General features: G+C 36.7%; 1 long non-coding RNA gene across 1 annotated transcript in view; it reads left to right on the top strand.

Annotated features, from left to right (window-relative positions):
• Positions 1-19,858, top strand: part of LOC138166313 (uncharacterized) — a 143,902-nt gene that overhangs the window by 118,787 nt on the left and 5,257 nt on the right. Inside the window, exon 3 of the long non-coding RNA XR_011169580.1 lies at positions 10,197-10,280. This is a non-coding gene — a long non-coding RNA (uncharacterized lncRNA). The remainder of the gene's footprint in view (positions 1-10,196; positions 10,281-19,858) is intronic.

The raw sequence follows: 19,858 nt of genomic DNA, 5'->3' as shown, positions 1-19,858 counted from the left end.
AAAGATCAGGATGAAAAGGGAATAGCACTTCCAGATCTAAAAATATATTATGAAACAGCAATCATCAAAACCATACAATTTAATTGTTTGCTAGTGAATAAAAATAGAAAAGCATATAGGTGGAACAGAGAAGACAGGGAAGAATGAAAAATAATTTAGTATGTAGTAAATCTAAAAACATAAATTATATAGTTAAGAAATCCATATTTCATAAGAATTCTTGAGAAAACTGGAAAGTAGTCTGGAAAAAATACACCTCAGACCAGCATCTTATACTATATTTCATAATAAAATCAAAATGGATTGAGTTGACCTGAATAATAAAGATCACACCATAAGAAAATTAGGAGAAAAGCAGAAAATAAGTATTTTTTTAGCTATAGGAAAGGCATGAATTCTTTTTTTTTTAAAGCAATTGGGGTTAAGTAACTTGCTCAAGGTTACATGGCCAGTTATTTCTGGGTGTGGTGCTAAGTATCTGAGCCCAGATTTGATCCAGGTCATCCCGACACTGGAGCTGGTGCTCTTACTCACTGAACCACCTGGCCGCCCTGAAAGGCATGAATTCTTTTTTTCTTTTTTTTATTCTGGAAAACTTTATTTTTATTGTAGGTGGAATGGAGACACAGCAAGTTAGATGATTCCAATTTTGTTGGCAACATCTAAAGCATCATAGTCTGGAGCAAGACGGACATAGGCCTTCTTCTCTCCATCTGGCCGGATCAGTGTGTTGAGCTTGGCCACATCGATGTCATACAGCTTCTGTACGGCCTGCTTGATCTGATGCTTGTTGGCCTTGACGTCCACAATGAAGACTAGGGTGTTGTTGTCCTCAATCTTATTCATAGCAGACTCAGTGGTCAAGGGAAACTTAATGATGGCATAGTGATCGAGCTTGTTTCTGTGAGGGGCACTCTTCTGAGGGTATTTGGGCTGCCTTCAAAGTCTCAGTGTCTTGGGTCACCAGAAGGTGGGGGATGTTCGCATATTCTTTTTGTGGCTATGGACACACTTCAGCACTGCCTTCTTGGCCTTCAAGGCCTTAGACTTGGCTTCTGTCTTGGGGGGACAAAAGCTTCCTTCTTTGCCTTCGGCGCCATGTTGGGGGAAAGGTGAAAGGCATGAATTCTTAACCAAACAAGGGATAGGTAATTAGAAAATAGAAATTGAAAACTTTGATTACATAAAATTGCAAAACTTTTGCACAAAGAAAATTAATGCATTTAAGATAAGAAGAAGCAACTGAATGGGGGAAAAATCTTTGTATCAGATATTTCTAACAAGGGTTTAATATCCAAGATATAAATACCTGGAAGAAATGTGCAAGAAATATATAAGATCATTTCCCAACCCATAAGTAATCAAAGGTATGAACACATAGTCCTCAAAAGAAAAATTGCAAACTATTTGCAGCCACATGAAAGAATACTCCAAAGGATTAATCATAAGTGAAATTCATATCAACACAATACTGACATTTTACCTCACACCAAATAAATTGGCAAAGATAACAAAAAATTCAAATAGTGAATGTTGGAAGGGATGTGGAAAGAGAGGAATACTAGAACATTGTTGGTGGAGCTGTGTTGTTACAAGCTTTCTGGAAAGCAATTTAGAATATGTGAATAAAGTGTTTAAAATGTCCATGTCTTTGACCCAGAGATTCCCAAGGAAGAATGTACCCCAAGGAAGTCTTTGACAAAGATAAAGATTCCATTTACATCAAATTATTTATAGCATCACTTTTTTTTGTGAAGGCAAAGACCTGGAAACAAAGTACATGCCCAGTAATTAGGGAATGGCTAAATAAATTGTTATAGAGTTTGTACTATGTAATGGAATATTACTATGCTGTAAGAAACAATATAATAAATACAGAGAAGCACCGAAAGTGCTATATGAACTGATGCAAACTGAAGTAATCAGAGCCAATAAAATAGTATACACAATGACTACATATATATGTATTATATATACATATATATAATATAATTGGAAAGAAAAAAACCAGTAGACATTTGAAACTTAATGGTAGGAAATTATAAAGGATAATCTTGACCTTGAAAAGATTGGAAGACACTTTCCACTTGCTCCTTTGAAGAAGCAGAAGATTCATGAATATATGATATTACATCTAATACAAGACTTCTTTTTGGATGTATTGACTAGTTTTGCTTATTTTTTTTTTCTGTTATTCCTCTCAAATTATTGCCATCTGGTAGTGGGAAAAGGGAGGGATACAGGGGAAAATGTAGGTGATATTAAGATATATCAATGCTAATCTCTTTGTTTTAACATATAGTTTATCAATTTTTCACCAAATGCTTAGTAAAGACTTGGTTGTACCATAATTTATTTGTACAGTATTTAAAGAGGTAGTGGATAATTATTTAAAGAATAGTTGTTTTGCAAATAATTTTTCTACATCTGTTTCCTTAAGTGATGTATCAAAATTAAAATACATGTGTATATATATATACATATATGTTCATGTATGTGTGTATGTATTATGTATGTGATATTAAAGTATATAGAAAAATTATCTGTCTCCCTTTGATCAAGTCATTTAACTTCTGTGGTCATAAATAATAGATTTGGAGCTGATGGCTGGGTAGAGGGTAATTCCTTTATTTTCCAGATCACAGATTTAGAGCTGGAAAGGACCTTAGAGGCCACCTACTTGTCACTGAGAAACTGAGGTCCAGAAACTTGTCAAGGTTATATAGGTGGTAAAAAGCAGAGTCTGTATTTGAACCCTATCCTCTGACTCTAAATCAACAAAAAATTAGCAAGTATTTTTGAGTGCTTACTCTGTATGAGGCATTACTATGCTAGATACTGGGAATACAGATATAGTGAATTAAGACCAACCCTATTGCCAATAAATTTATATTCCAATGGGGGAGAAAGCAAGGGCAAAAGTAGTTATATAGTTTAGCACAGTGCCCAGCATACAATAAGTGCTTGATAACTCCTCCATCTGTCTGTCTCTTTCTTCCCTCTTTTTCTGTGTCTCTCTGTTTCTGTTTTCTCCATGTGTGTATATGTATACATTATGTGTATGTATAATGAATATAAAAATAAGAAATACATATAAATATAAAATAGATAAATACAAGGCCACTAGTAGTTGAACAGAGCAAGGTAGACTTCCTGTACAAGGCAGTGATTGAATTGCATCTTAAAAAAAGAAGGATTTCATAAGGCAGAGGTAAGAAGGGAATGCATTCTAGGATATGGGGACAGCCAGCCATTTCAATGGTATTGTTATGGGAGATGGTATTCTGTTCATGTGGAAGAGAAAATCAGTTTGTATCATAGAGGTTGATGAGGGGGGGGGGAAGGAGTGACGTAAAATGAAGCTTACAGGCCTCTTTCCACTGAGCCATGATGCTTGCCTCTTCCTCTGTCAAATGACCAAATTGCATTTTATGGCCTCTAAGTTTCCTTCCAGTTCTAAAATATGTCATCTTGTGATTTTGTGTACTTAAAGGAAAGGTGACAAGTTTCAGGGCTTTGAAGTCTATGTTAGCTCTGGGATCTAAGACAGATTTAGTCTTAGGTACAGTTTAAATATAAATCATTAGTAGAGCAAAAGGTTTTCCCTAGTGCCCTGAAATAAGAATTATAGAAAACAATTAACAAAATATGTGTAAGTTATAGTGACTCCATGAAGACAAATTGTTCTCAAATCTTTTGTTATTAAGTTGGGTGAAAGATGATACTGTTTTGTTCTCAAAATCTTGTCACTGTTTTAAAAATGACTGGAGACAGAATCAAAACCAGTACCGTTGTCCAGCAACCAAATGAAACAAACAATTTCTCTTATTTCTTTAGCCAACAGAGGATTTAAATGCTATCAGTGATGATAGCTCAAAGTACCTAGATTAGAGCTCAGCTCTCAGTTGCTTCCTGAGTTGTTGAAGAGTTCTCATTCCTACTAGAATATGAGAATTACATTAATTCCTTTAAATGGATTTAATTCAGCAATTAAAGCTTTTGAGTTAGTTTGCAGTTATAGTTTAATCTTCCTTCTTTAATTGATTTTGGTGGATGGTAAAGATGCTTTCAATTCTATTGCTCAGAAAGGGAATTATCAAAAGTTTATAAACTTAAATACATTGGTGATTTTTTCTTTTGATTTAGAAAGAAATTATGAGGATTATGTTGAATACTTGATTTTTTTCCTTTCTGATATAGTATCCTGAAAAGTATTATCTTGTCTTCTTAAAGTAAGCTCCAAACAGCTTTAAACTTCATAACCCAAATTCTGAAAGTGCAGTAGGGGCAGGTTATAGCTCTACCATTCTTGCAGTGAACTAAGACCAGGAATATAAAAAGGTATGCATTGTAAGGATGATTGGGAGAACAGGAAATTCCAGGAGCCACTTAGACAAAGAAATAGATGTTTGATTCCTCAAAGTGATACTTTTATTTTGGAGACTTAGCTTGCACCTCTGCTCCAGAAGATAAAGCAAATAAACCAGCAGGCCAGACATGGTGGCACATGCCTGTAGATCCTACTGCTGGGAATGCTGAGGCCAGATCTCTTGAACTCTATTTCTGAGCTTGAGGACAGTAGGGCTAAAGTCTATTGGGTGTTCTCACTAAGTTCAGCAGCAATATGATGAGTCCCTCAGAGCAGAGGGCCACCAGGCTCTCTTGGGACAGTTGAACCAGTCCAAATTAGAAATAAGATAGGTCAAAGCTTCTGTGCCAGTCAGCTGTGGGATTGGGACCACTGATTGGGAGTGGACACTATACTTCTAGCCTTGGTGATATAGGGAGACATGGTTTAAAAAAGAAAAAAAATCACGAAAAGATCTAATAACATTGTTCCCTTAATATTATATCTTTAAATAGTATTAAATCCCTCAATATATGGGAATAAAAGCTATACCTCATCTCACGTACATGAAGATGGACATGTAAAGTTGTGAGTCATAGAGCATGAGTCAGTGAGCATGAGTATCATCTAGAGGGCAAAGAAAGGGTCCATGGTGAGTGCTAGCGTGCTACAACACAAAACCAATGAGGAATTATGAAGGAGATAGGGCTAGGAAATGGACCAATGATTTCATGTCCACATTCTCTCACAGGCTTGAATCCTTCCAGCTTGCTGAGAGCCATCCTCATTTTCTTTTTGCATCATTAGGGTATCATCTGAGCTTAGAGGATGTCTGTTGTCTATTTTGTGTAGAGAAATCCAAAATGAGGAACCATCTACTAATACATCCTTGTCTGAAACTTACAGTCTTAGAGAATCTACTACAACACTTGGAGGTGAAGTGATTTGCCTAGTATCGCACCGCTAGTATGTGTCAGAGGTAGGATCTGAACCCACATCTTCCTGACTTTAAGACTAGCTTTCTGTCTACTACCCCATGCTGCCTCTCAAGGTAGATAATGTAATTACTATTATTCCCATTTTTCAGATGGAAATGCTGAAAATAAATGACATTGAGTGATTTGCCCATGGCAACCTATTAACAGGTAACAGAGTTAAGACTCATTCTATAGCCAGTGCTCTTTTGGCCTATGATATCATGAGAGACTCTCTTGGCTCTGGCCCTCATACAGAATTGACTGAAGAGGGCTTCGCATAATAATCCTACAGGTCATTTTGTCCCAGTCCTGAGAAATCATGAGAACATCTGAATTTGGTTCATTTCCAGCTATCTTCTAGGGACTTTCAGTTCTCCTGAAAGCTTCAGGCTTTAAAATGAGGATTTAAACAGAATACTTTATTAAAAAGGACAGAAAAGGGACTTGCAGTAGAGTAAGATTAGCAAGGAAATAATAATGGGCCCCCTTCTAGTGCACAGCATTTTCTTCACCCCCTTGACAAAGTTTCGTCACAATCCCCTCAAAACTCTTGATACCCAACTGGAAAGATCCTAGCCTGATTAGTGTGGGTCCCATGGCCAGTGAAGTCACTTAATGAATGTTTATTGATTATTGACTCATACTTCCTACCTCTGACCCCAAAGTGGATCACTTAGTTCCTCTAAGCCTCAGTCTCTATATCTGTAAAAAGGTTAAAATGATTGCAGTTCATGGAGTAGTTGTGAGATAAGCACTTTGTAAACTTCAAATCACCATATGAGTATGAATTCTTCTCTTTATTGTTCTAGGAAAACATTACTGGTTTTGAATTCTTTGGCCCCATGAATCCTAGGAGGAAGTTTAGAGGAATAACTTTTCTCCAAGATATAATCTTGCTGGATATAGAACACTTTCTCTCAGCATCTGCAACTAAAAGATAACCATTTCCCTTTCTGTAGCAAATGCCTTTTCCCCTCATATGTTAAAACTAAAATAAAAAAAAACTCCAAGTTTTGTCCATGTCTCTCTCCTTACCCACAACTATTCTGCTTTGCCATTCTTTTCAGTTATTTCCACTGCAATCACATGACTGAGTTATCAGATTTTTTCCCCCTTTCTTGGTGGACTGTATGGATACAGCTACCAGAAGAGGTGCTGACAGACGGCTGATGTTCACTAGGCTGTAAGTTAGGATAGAGCTATTACATACAGGTCTCCTGACTTCTCCCTTGCTGGATGATTTGTTTCTGGCTTAAAGTGTGTCTTTTGGAAAGTGTAAGGAAATTCCCTTTAGCCATATTTTGAAGGGGGAGAAAATAAAATTCATTTCCCGCTCCATTCAAAGATTTCGTTATGTTTTTGTTCACAAAGATGACTGAAGAAAATTGTCTCTGGATTATGAGAACGCAAAATTGTTTCTGGCTCATGACAGCACAAAGTGTTCAGGATGAGCTCTTTTCTAAACAAGTGGTTTAGCAGGAGAGAAATTGTGAATGTTTGAAAATACCATGCATGGTGTATAGAGTGGGATGTGTCACTAAGTTATGAGGCACCCATCTCCACACGGATGGAATGTGCTTAAGTGTCCCCTGCAGGAAATATTAACTATGGCATAACCACTGAATCTAGAAGAAACAGAATAAAGACAAATGCCTCTAAAATACGTGTGCTTAACCCAGGAATTATAAACTTTAAAAAACAACAGCAACTGTGTTTTTGATTATTCATTTTAATATAATCAGATTATTTGGCAATCCTTTCTGTTTTATTTTATATGTAGCTGGTAGATAGAGCACTGGGCCTAAAACTAGACACTAGCTTTATGACCTTGGACAAATCACTTAACCTTTTTTTGCCTCAGTTTCTCAAGTGTAAAATGGGGTTAATAATAGCACATAATCCTCAGGATTAAGGATTATTGTGAGGATCCATTGAGATAATATTTGTGAAAGTGGTTAGCATAATGTCTAGCACAGAGTGAGCACTACATAAATACTTATTCCCTTCCCCTCATTTAAAAACATCCTGAGACAGCGTCTGTAAGTTTCACCAGAGGGCCTGAGAAGTCTTGCTGTTGTTCAATTGTTTTCAGTTGTGTCCTACTCTTTGTGACCCCATTTGGGGTTTTCTTGGCAGAGATACTGGAGTGGTTTGCCATTTCCTTCTCCAGCTCATTTTACAGTTGAGGAAACTGAGGCAAACAGGGTTAAGTGACTTGCCCAGGGTCACCCAGCTGGTAAGTGTTTGAGACCAGATTTAAACTCAGGAAGATGAGTCTTTCTGACTTCAGACCTGGCACTTTCTCTATTGTGCCATCTATGTTCCCCAAGAAGTACATAACACATAAAAAAAGGTTAAGAATCTGTGTTCTGGAAAGCATGTGCCATCTTGGTTTCTTTTCAGTATTATTTCCTTTTCCCCATTTATTGTGTTCTTCCACCCTCATTTCTCTTCTCCACTAATTAAAAAAAAATTATTAAACTGAGACTTAAAAATAAACTCAGAAAATGCCAAGTTTACTATTTGCACACATTGAGTCATAGCTCAGCTGATGATTGAGTATGTAATTGGGCAATGCTAGCCAAGTGATATCATTGTGGATATGGGCTAGGGGGAGAGATGTCTCATCTGGAATAAGGGATTCAAATTAAAGATGGAACATGTCCATCACTGGCACAATTTCCAAATTTTTTTTTAAGGACAAAGACCAAAGAACCATTTTCACATGTGCAGTTTGAAGTCAACTCTATTCAAGTTCAACAAACCTTTATTGAGCATCCATTTTGTACAAGGCACCATGCTAGGTGACAGGTATGCAAAGGAAAACATGAAATGGGTCCTGCCTACAAGGAGTCAACAGTCTACTAAAGGGATATGACGTGCACACAGGGAAGTGCATACAGAATAATTCGGTGTAACTGCAATAAATTTGGAATACTAACAACTGGATCAAGGGTGGGATTAGGAAGTGTTCTCTTAGAATATAACACCCATGATGTGTGAAGAAAGCTGATGGGTGAAAGGTTTTGGTTGATTCATTTATTCAGGGCTTGTTGAGTGCTTCAGTGCTATGAACTCTTAGGTAAGATACAGAATTAGAGTAAGGAATAACTTCTACCTTTTAGAAGCTTATGATATGAAATATATCCGGCAATGTAAACATACATCAGACTGGTTATGTGCTGCCTTGTAGTTTTTGAATGCTAGTCATTGTTGTTTAGAGAGTCACCAGACAATGGAATGAGGTCATATATTTGAACTGGAAGGGGTTTTGAATGACCATTGAGTCCAGAAGTTCTTTGTCTTTTTTTCCCCCCCTGGATTCCTTTGGAATTTTGGTGAAACCTGTGGGGGCCTCAGAATCATGTTTTTAAATGTACAAAATAAAATACATAGCATTACAAAGGAAATTAAACTATTGAAAAAAAGTTCACAGGTCCCAGGTTAAGCTCCCTGCTCTAATCCATTCCACTAATTTTCTCCTTCCACACTGATTTAAAATTAAGCGTATTTGTTTTTTTTACTTGATGCATTTGGTATTGACAAATCTGACAAACCTAAATACATATATTAACAACTACCAACATAGAATCTCCTCAGGAAATAGTTAAGCCAAAAAGCGTTAAAGATTGATTGCCACTAGTGACTTTACCCTCTTATAAATTATTTCTTATAAAAAGAAAAGAAATCCACTTTCTTTAAATTTAGCAAGAAAGAACCAATATTGTTGATTGTAGTTGACCAGGATTTTGTTGACCTTAGTTATGAATATCCTTATTTTATTTAACATTAACTTATTTTATGTAGCTGGGGTCATTGTGTACATTTTTCTTTTGGTTTTGCTTTTTTTTTTTTTAACTCGGCGTCAGTTCACATAGGTCTTCCTATGTTTATCTGAGTTCTTTATACTCTTTGCTCTTTATGGTGTAATTCTATGATATTAATTTACCATATATTGTTGAACAAGGCATGTAGGGTGTTTCCAACTTTTAGCTATTACAAATAGTGGTATTATGAGTAGTTTAATGCAGATGTCTTATGTTTCTGTCAATAATATCCTAGAAATAGGATTGATGGGTCAAAGGCTTTAAACGATTTTTAACTTTTCTTATATAATTCAAAATTTCTTTCCCAAGAGGTCAAACCTGGAACCTGGCTCTTCTGGGACCCAGCATACTTATTTTCTCATAGCTCCTCCATCATCAAGAATTTCTTTTATAATTTTGGCCCATTTTCCCTTCATTTTTCCAAAGAGGAAACTGGGGTATAAGGAGATTTTACATCATGACTTACCAGCTAAAAAGGGCACAACCAAGATTCAAATTCAATTCCTTTGAATACCAATCTTTTATTTAGAAAGGAGAAATTAAAGTTGGTTGTTTAACTGTGACCTGAAGGGTTTGGAGAATGGTCAAGGTATTTTAGATAATAGGGACAGCATGAGGCTCAGAGAAGGGAATATTCATCCATAGTACATTCTCAAGACAATCCAGAATTTCTTCAGACTAGAATAGAGGGATCCTATTGGGAAATAATAAAAAAATAAAGCTAAATGGACCCAAACTGTAGAGTTCCTTTAATGGCAATTTGAGAAATTGGGGTTTTATTTCACAGAGAGCTGTTGAGATTGTTGAGCAAAGAAGAAACTGTTGAAGATGAGGACTTTAGGATATTTAACTTGATGGTTGTAAAGAAGTATGGTCAAGAGGAAAGAAATTTAGAACTAGAAAAAAAATAGTAGGTTGTTGCAGTAATCAAGGTAGGAAGTGATGAGATCCTCATATTATTTTTATAGGAATGGAATCAAAGCTTATGCCTGAGAGTTGGAAAGAACTTTAAGGAATGTTAGGCTCATCTCTTTTATTTTTCAGATGAGGAAACTGAAGCTGAGAAAGAGAAAGTGATTTTGCCTGGGTCACAAAAGGAATAAGCAGCAGCACCAGAATTTAAATCAGGTATTTTGATTTTAAATACAGCATACCTCCTTCCCACTGTACTGCCCTGCCCTGACACTGTATTGTCTCTCATTAATTGCATGTCATGAGACATTTTATAAGAAAACTTGGTAAGAAGTTATACATGTGAATGAAAGAGAGATGAGATGATTTTTAAAATAATTACCACTTTGTAGTCACATTATTGAATCAGTGTTATCAAGTATATAAAAGCTCCTGCTAATATATAATAGCAATTATTTATAAAGCACTTCAAGGTTTGCCAACTGCTTTACTAATGTTATCTCATTTGATCCTCATAACAATACTGAGAGGTGGGTTCTATTATTATCTGCATTTTCCAGATAAGGAAATAGAAAAGTTAAGTGACTTGCCCAGGGTCACATAGCTCTCAAGTACCAAAGGCAGGCTTTGAATTCAGGTCTTCCTGACTCCCAAGCCTATTCTATGTTTTATTTTTTGTTGATTGTAAAAGAGCATTTGGCATTTCAGAGAAAAATACATCTTTAAAGTTTCTTTTTCAGTACAATTTCTTCTATGTAGATGTTAAGCATGTAAAATTCCATGACAGGGCCAGCCACAGAGATAATTTTGTGCAGCATTCACTGAGTATTATGATCAAGACAGGCAGGAAATGGGGAGATATAAGCTCACCCATGATATTCACCAATATCATGGAGGATTTGCCAGTGTCTAGTATGGGTCCAAGAAGGGGATTCCATATTGATAAAATGGTTTTGTATCATCTTTTCCCATGAATATCATTATGTTAAATGCATTGAGTCCCAGAACTTAACAGGACTTTTCCTAGATCCACGGTTCTTCAGAAGATACATGGTATGAAATGTAAATTGGATGAGCAACTCACTGAATTAGCCTACCATTAAATAGCTTTAATTTTAATATTTCCTTCTGAACTTAAGAAAAATCACACATGAACATTTTCATTTATCAAAAATAGGGAAGAAACAGGGCGGCCAGGTAGCACAGTGAGTAAGAGCACCGGCTCCAGTGTCGGGATGACCTGGAGATCGAATCCCGGGCTCAGATACTCAGCACCACACCCAGAAATAACTGGCCGCGTAACCTTGAGCAAGTTACTTAACCCTGATTGCTTTAAAAACAAATAGGGAAGACAGGATGATATAATGAACTTTGAATCTCATTTCATAGATCTTGTTTTTCCTTACATATATACTCAATTTAGCATGTTTATTCCAAACCATCTTAACTGTCTCTGTTGCCTCTGGACTTTCCTTTTGTTTATTTCTATACATTTTCTTTAAATTCTTCACTGATGCTCTTTTTTTTGCTTCTATATCTCATGTATCTAATCTGTTTCACTTTTTATTTTTCCACATTTTAACCAGTACCAAATAGTATATGATACTCTGTAGTATAGGTGAAGGCCTATACTAGGCCTCCTCCCTTCCCATTTTTTTTCATTATTTCCCTTGAGATTCTTGATGCAGAGTGAAGTGAGCAGAACTAGGAGAACATTTTATATAATGAAAACATTATTAAAAAAATCAACTTGGAAAGACTTTAGAACTCTGATCAATGTAATAACCAGCTATGATTCCAGAGGATACGTGATGAAGCATGCTACCCATTTTCTAACAGAGCAGTGATGGACTGGAAAATTCAGAATGAGGCATACGTTTTTGGACATGGCCAATGTGGCAACATGGCAAAATTGTTTTGCTGGGTATAAACATTTATTATGAGGGTTTCTTTTTATTTTCTTTTTTTAATTGTTCAGTGGGGGAAGGAGAAGTAGGAAAGAGTGAACAAAGTACTAAAAAAGATCCCTGCATTTATATAACAAATAAATAAATCATGACAGTATTTACCTTTCTCTATTCTCATGGCACCTGATTCCTCATTTTGCTCTATGAAGGACAGCCCCGTAGGTGGCATGGAGAAAGCTGTACTGTTATATAAATTTTTGGTAACTGGTTGCTATGTATATTAGGTCAGAATGTTCCAAAATGCATGAGGTTGTCAGGGAAAAAGAAGACAAAGTCTTTGTTAAGAGAGGGCTGTGGTAGCTTGTAAAATGTTAAAAAAAAAAAGTACTGGAACTATAAGTTTTTAGTAAAGAATCTCAAGTCAGTGTTAATGAAGCCATTCATCTGAAATGACTTTGAGGGTGAGGAGGGAAGGGATTAAAGGGGACTGGAACAGAGCTAGAGGAAGAGAGAGTAACAGATGAGCTAAAATATTAACTTAGCATATAACTGTTCTCTCATTGGGAGGAAAACACCAGAGGTTTGAATAGAACATATCCAGAAAGGAACCTTGTAATATTTTTCTTTTCCCCCCCCTTTTTTATATAGGAAGAAAAAAAGAATTAGGGGATAAGAACGAGCAGGAAGACAGCTTAAATAAGATTACCTTCTTATTATCTTCTCACCGGTACCAAGAGTAGGCACTCTCTAAAGGAGTTAGCCCAAATGTTTGGGAATCAAAATTTCAGAGATGTAAGAGACATTAAAGATGGGTCAATCTCTTCACTGTAAAAACATGGAATCTATGTTGCAAACAGGTTAAGTTACTTACCCAGAGTCACACAGGTAGTAGGTGGCAAAAGTGGTATTTAAAACCAACTCTAAATCTTGTGCTTTTTAAAATTATTTCCAGGCTTATTTCGGCTGTGTCATGTTGCCTTTCTTTGCGCCCTCTGAAATTGCATCCTACCTGATCTTTTTGCTTTAAATCTCTTTCCTCTAACACTGTATAGTCAGATAATTTTTACTAAGCAACATTTCTGTCATGTCACTCCCCTGCTCAATAACCTTCAATAGTTCTATGTTATTTAAAGGATAAATTCTAAAGACTTTGTTACCTGTTACTCAGTGCCCTCCATTGTCATATCCCAATTTACTTCCCAAACTTATCTTTGCTATACTGTGCTATATAAACTCTCTAGTTATTCAGAATGACTGACCCATTGTTCCTTTGGGTAGCTTTTCTCTTTACCTAATTAATAACTGTGTATGAACTAGTAGGCCTACGGAACCTATCAACTTGCTCTGTGCTACTACTGTATATCTGATTTCTACCTGATGTCTTACTAGCTCCTTCAGATCAATCATAACTGTTATTGAGACTGAGTACAATTAGCCCACACATATTTGGATTTCATGCATCCCACAACTGAAAGACTCAGATGTCCATTACCTAGAGAGGCAAACAAACTTGGGTTTGGGTTTTTATGTGTTTATTTTTCAACCCACAGAAATATGTGTGAGACTTTAGAAACTTAAATCTTTAATAACTGAAGCAGCTTTAGGTATCTGTAGCCAGAGTTTCCAATTCCTTACATTTTTTTTAGCTTTGAAGTTTATAAAAATTTACTTAAATTCTCTTTTATCATCCTCACTGCAGTCCTAAGAGGGGGGACATACCTATGACTAATATAAGATACTGGGGGTTCATTAAGAGAAGAAATAGCAGAAGAGAGATAAGGACAGGAGGTCCCCAGAAAAGAGGGAAGGGTGCCGGAGGGCTGATTTCACTGCATTGGGAGCTCTCTCTGAAGAACTTCCTCTACCAATGCAAATGGGCACCTTCTCTGTAACTTACCATCTTCATATAGAGCGTGCTAGGTTCTTCAGGTGATTCTTTGCTGCTTGTGTGTCATGGACCCTTTTTTCAGTCTACTGAAGTCTGTGGAGCCCTTCTCCAAATAATGTCTTTAAATTCATAAAAGAAAATACATAGAATTACAGAGGAAACAATTTATATTAAATACAGCTATCAAAATATTAAAAAGAGATAAACATTCACAGACTCTAGACTAAGCAACCTTTTGACTCAATAGGGCCGCATTTAAGGATCTAAAGGACCACATGTGGCCTTGAAGCCACAGGTTCCCCACCCCTGGGCCCTAGACTGTAGATTTCTTTATTCTCTAAATAGATTTTTGTTTTCTTCTTTCTATAGCTTATGTTTTTGCTTATGCTATCCTTTCTATAGATTGCATGTTTAATAATACTTATGCTGATGCTTTATTACTAAATTTATTTGTTATTTTTAGAAAGGACAAATACAACATTTTTGTTTAAGGTTTGGTCTGCAGTTCTTAACTACTTAAAAACACAAAAACAAAATCCAAAACAAAGCTCAGTGCTGCCTAGTGACCACTACTGGAAATTGCACCTACAAGATTCTAAAGGCCCAAACTAGCTATCTGGCTATTTTGTGTTCTGAAACAACTTGACCATTGGAGTCAAATACACTTCTTTTGGAGAAGAAAGTCATCTATGGCTAAAGATTCTGTGAACTAATAGATCTCTCTTTGTAAGGAGAAGAATAGCTGAAGTTTTTGGTTTTTTTCCTCTAGTAATGCACTAAATGAATAACCCAACCTTCTTAAAAGAGATGAAACTTAAGCTTCTGGTCTGTAAGCCAGAAGAGGGGTGGTAGAGCTCACTCATAGGCCTCTTATAGAGGTAGGGTAATCCCTTGGCTGAAGATGCTAGTTGATAATAGAACTGGAGACAAGTTCCACTTAGAGGAGGAAGTGACCAGTAAGACACTACAATAATGCCTAAGACACCAGTGAAGAGAAGACCCCGTAAGAATATCATGATGACAGATCTCTGGAAAACAGTGATGGCCCCAGAGTATCAGATTGACAATTGCCTCTTCATACTTTGGGAAGGGTGCCTTGGCCCCATGTGTTCTCTAAATATATGCCTATCACACATACTTTCTTTGTGTATTCCTTTCCATGCATATTTCTCTGTATGTCCACTTTTCTGGCTAATGATATTTGTGGGTATGAGAATATGACCTAGGTTTGCTGGAAGAAACACAAACTGACTTCTGTCCTCATCATTCAACTGAAACAGCTATCCTACCACTAGCTACTAGCAGTCTCTTAATTGCTAAATCTATTGACTTTTTCTCAGTCCGTATCCTTCTTGACCTCCTTGTAGCATTTGACATTGTTGACTAGCCTCTACTGAATATTCTCTCTTCTCCGGGTTTTCATGACACTTCTCTTCTGAGTCTCTTCCTCCCTATTTGACCACTCCTCAATTTCTTTTGCTTTATCTTCAACCATGTCACAACCACTAACTGTAAGTGTATGCCAAGGCTCTGTCCTGGACCCTCTTCTCTTTTCCCTTTATATTTTCTCTTTTGATGATCTCAGCATTCCCCATTGGTTCAATTATCAATTGCTCTAGAAGTCTATGACTCCTAGATCTGTATATACAGACCTAGTATCTCTCCTGAGCTCTAGTCCTCCATCACAAGCTGCTTCTTTGACATTTCAGATTGGCTGTCCTCTAGGTATCTCACACTTAACAAATAGAACTCATTATCTTTTCCTCCAAATATATCTTCCTCTGAACGTCTTTGTTACTATTAGGAGCACTACCATCCTCCCAGTTACTCATGCTCACAACCATAACATAATTCTTGATTCCATACTCTCATTCTCCTCACATACCCAATCATTTGCCAAATCTTATCATTTGCTTCTTCACACCATCTCTATGATATGTCTACCTTTTTCCACTTACATAGTCACAGCCCAAGTCTAATCTCTCATTACTTATCAACTGGGTAAAAGCCTCCTAATTAGACTCCATGACTCATGTTTCACCCCACTCCAATCTGTCCTTTACAAGACTGCCAAAGTGATTTTCATGAAGTGTCAGTATGACTAAGACATCTCCTCCCCCTTCTCATGTAGTAAAACTTCTATAGCTCCCTATTATCTCTAGGATATATTCCTCTGTTTTACCTTCAAACTTCTTTACAACCTGGCCCCTCTTCTTTTTCTAGTCTTCTTACACATTACTTCCTTCCACACACTCTATAGACAAACCTGCTTATTTGCTGTTCTTCATACAGCATCTCCATTTCCCATATCCATGCTTTTTTATTGGCTGTTTTTGTTCCTGGAATGTTCTCTCTCCTTATCTCCGCCTTTTAGAATCTCTGGCTTCCTTCAAGATTAAGCTTAAATAAATGTCACCTTCTTCAAGTAGGCTTTTCCCAGTCCACCCAGCTGCTAATGATTTCTCCTTTAAGGTTATCATACAGAGTACATTAATACTTTGTATGTATCTCATTTATACCTATTTATATGCATGTTTTCTCCCTTGTGAATATATAAGCTTCTTGGGGGCAGGAAAAATTTTTGTTTTTTTCTTTGTGCCCCTAGTGCTTACCATATAGTGAGTACTTAATAAAGGCTTTTTGATTGATTGATCAGAAGAAGGAAGAACAATTAAAAGATTCTTTCTTATACTTAATTTAAATGTGAAATGAATAAGGCCCGGATTTAGGTGGTAGCCATATGGGTGGAGGAAAAGGGGACAGATGCAAAATTACTATTTGTTATTATAGCTTCATCACTGGAGGTACATTTCTATGAAGTTGTCTTAACTGACTTCTGTCTTGCTTTCTCTTTTAGAAGCTGCAGTATGGTTAGGGTCATGGTGATATTTTTAGTCATTTACTAAATGCCAAGAAGTTTTAGTCATTTGATGGAAGCCCTGAGTTAATTGGTCAGCAACCATACTCCCAAATGACTAAAAGTTCAATTATTTGGCTGAGAAAGTAATTTGACCACATACTCAAAATATGAGAGCAGACTGAGGATTATCTGACAAACAGTACTTCTGCAGTGGTTCCCAAAACTTTATTTTACTGTACAAGGGCAATGATCAACAGATAGAAAATTCTGGTTTCTTTTTAGCTATGTCTTTGGTGTATCATCTGCCATTTAAAATGGTAAGATTGGGATTGTTTATTGTTTAGTTGTTTCGGTCATGTCTGACTCTTCATGACCCCTTTTGGTTTTTTTTGGCAAAGATACTAGAGTGGTGTCCCATTTCCTTCTCCAGCTCTTTTGACAGATGAGGAAACTGAGGCAAACAGGGTTAAGTGACCTGCTTAGAGTTACCCAGATAGTAAGTGTCTAAGGCCTCATTTGAACTCAGGTCTTCCTGACTCCAGACCCAGACCTCTATCTCCTGTGCCACCTCACAGCCAGAAAGTTTAGGAATTAATTTATTAAAGGTTCTTTTAGGTCACTTGGGATGGTTTTCTAACTCAACCTTCAGGGTTTATCTTTATTTCTTTGATGGGAATCAGGAAGCTCATTCCAGCTGTAGAAACTAGTAAAGAGAAGTTAATATATTGTTATTAGAATTGAAAGTTGTTATTGAAGGCATATAATCATAAAACTAGAACTAGAAGGACATCAGAGAGAATTGAGTGCTACCATATCCTATTACAGAGGAAGAAACTGAGGCCCAGGGAAGAAGTAGAATGACTTACCTAAGGTCACACAGGCAGATTAGAACACGTCCTCAGACTTCAGAGTTAACCCACATTCTCTTTTACCATCCTGCATCTGTGTAGAGTCTATGATTATGGCTTAATACTTTCATCAGATAAATAAATTGAAAAAAAAAAGAGACAACAATAGCTAATAGGTTGCCATACTGTGTGCATAAAAGAGAAGGCATTCTCAGCATGGGGGATAGAGGGATGGAGATAAGAAGAAAGACCTGGGTTCAAATTTTGCTTCTGACACTAGTGAGCTGTGTGATCTTGGGCATGTCACTTAACTTTTTTCACCCTCAATTTTCTTATTTATAAGATGAGGATAATAACCACCTGTTATACCTGCTTCACAAGGTTGCGGTGACACTTCAAAGAGATACCAAGGTGACACAATGCAGAGAGTGCTGTGCCTGGAGTCAAGAAGACTGGGTTCAAATTGTGTCCCATACACTTATTAGCTGTGTGACCCTGGACAAGTGATGCTACTGCTATTTGCCTCAGTTTCCTCATCTGTAAAATTAACATAATAATAACAGTATCTATTTCATAGGATTATTGTCAGGTTGAAATGAGATAACATTTGTAAAACCTTTTTTTTTTTGTTTTAAGCAATTGGGGTTAAGTAACTTGCCCCAGGTTACACGGCCAGTGTGTGTGTGTGTGTTAAGTATCTGAGGCCAGAACCGATTCTGGGTCCACCTGACTCCAGGGCCGGTGCTCTTTCTCACTGCTCCCCTTAGCCATTCCTGTAAAACCTTTTTTAAAACTTTAAAGCAATGTAAAAGCTAGCTACTGTTATTAATGTATATAAAATGCTTTGCAAACTTTAAATAGATTCTATGAATATCAGTTATTGTTATAAAAAGAGCAATGACCTAGTCCTAGTACTAAGAGAAAAATGAGAGTCAGATTTTTGACTCTTAGTTCACTTGAATTTCTTTCCAATCCTTGAAATAATATTGAAAGGGATTTAGTTTCAGGTGAGAGCAAATGCCTTCTTTGTAGTATCTGGCCCTTCAACTTACTACGGGTATGACCTGAGGCAAGTCACCTCAACTGTCTTAGACTTTGTTTCTTAATCTTTAAAATTAAAGTGTTGGGTTAGACTGCAAGTTCTCCACCCCTGGTCAGTCTGGGATCCCTTCCACTTCTAGAGCTATGGTCCTATCTATGCTCCATACTCCAGTTTGTGCTAGAAGAGGAGAGAAAGAAAAGGGCAATGGGGGGGTGGGTGGTGGGGAAGGGATTGGGGGTTGGATCAAGATGGTGGTAGAGAATGCTGTAGAGCCAGAATTATAAATTATTGGTATGTAATGGGGATTAGAAAACTCCCTATGGTAAAGATCGGATAATTGCAGTCCTTTTGACTTAAACTTTGCTTTCCAATGTAATAATTCAAATTAAATTCATCAAAAATTATCCAAGTTCTGAGAATATAAAGACAAAGACAAAACAATTCCTTCTCTCAAGAGGCTTATATTCTATTGGAAGATTATAATATATGTACAGACAAGTAAAAGCATATACAAAATAATATAAAATGTGATATCTATAAGATATTGTAATATTTGTAAAGCCCTTTATATTGTAAAAAGTGCTATATAAATAAACTATGATCAGTGTTCTTCCTTATTTTCCATTCTGTTTTCAGCACAGTACTTGTACATTGGTTTTTGTTGTTGCTGTTCTTGTTGTTTATGACTCATTTCATTGATGTAAGAAACTCTCAGTACGGAAACACTCTCCTTCCATGTAGGTCAACAGTTCCTCTGTAGTAAGGTTTCTCTTGCCTCCCTTTTCCTAGAGGCAGGCCTGCTATATATTTTCCTTAGGGTTCTAGGATATCCTGAGTTCAGGGTGTCTGTTCTCTGATGCCATTGCCTTTAGCTATGTTCCCCATATCATTAGGGGGTCATCACTTGAACCTGAGTTCCATTTAACCACTTAACCTAGATTTTTACAAAGGGATATTTATTCTAAAGGTTAAGCAATAAGAAATATATAAACATTTTCCTTAACATCTCAGGGGCATATTCCCCACTACACCAACTTGAGGAAAGTGGGATCAATTTAGCTCAGTTCTTACATAGATAAACATCAGTCCCATCAAGTTCACAGACAAAAAGATTTCTCTCTTGGTGAGTCCTTGTCTCAGTTATTGCTGGGCTGGTGTTCTGAAGGTCACTTCTTGCTTCTCAGGGTATCAGTGCTTTACTGGCTATAAACCTTCAGATTCTGCAACTCTGACCTAGAACAGAAAAGAA

Source organism: Petaurus breviceps, unplaced genomic scaffold, assembly GCF_028583685.1.
Source record: "Petaurus breviceps papuanus isolate PSGF00001 unplaced genomic scaffold, PetGlider_PUasm1.0 221, whole genome shotgun sequence".
In the NCBI taxonomy this organism is placed as follows: Eukaryota; Metazoa; Chordata; class Mammalia; order Diprotodontia; family Petauridae; genus Petaurus; species Petaurus breviceps.
Note: the sequence above shows the minus strand (reverse complement) of the source record. Positions and strands in the feature narration are given on the sequence as shown.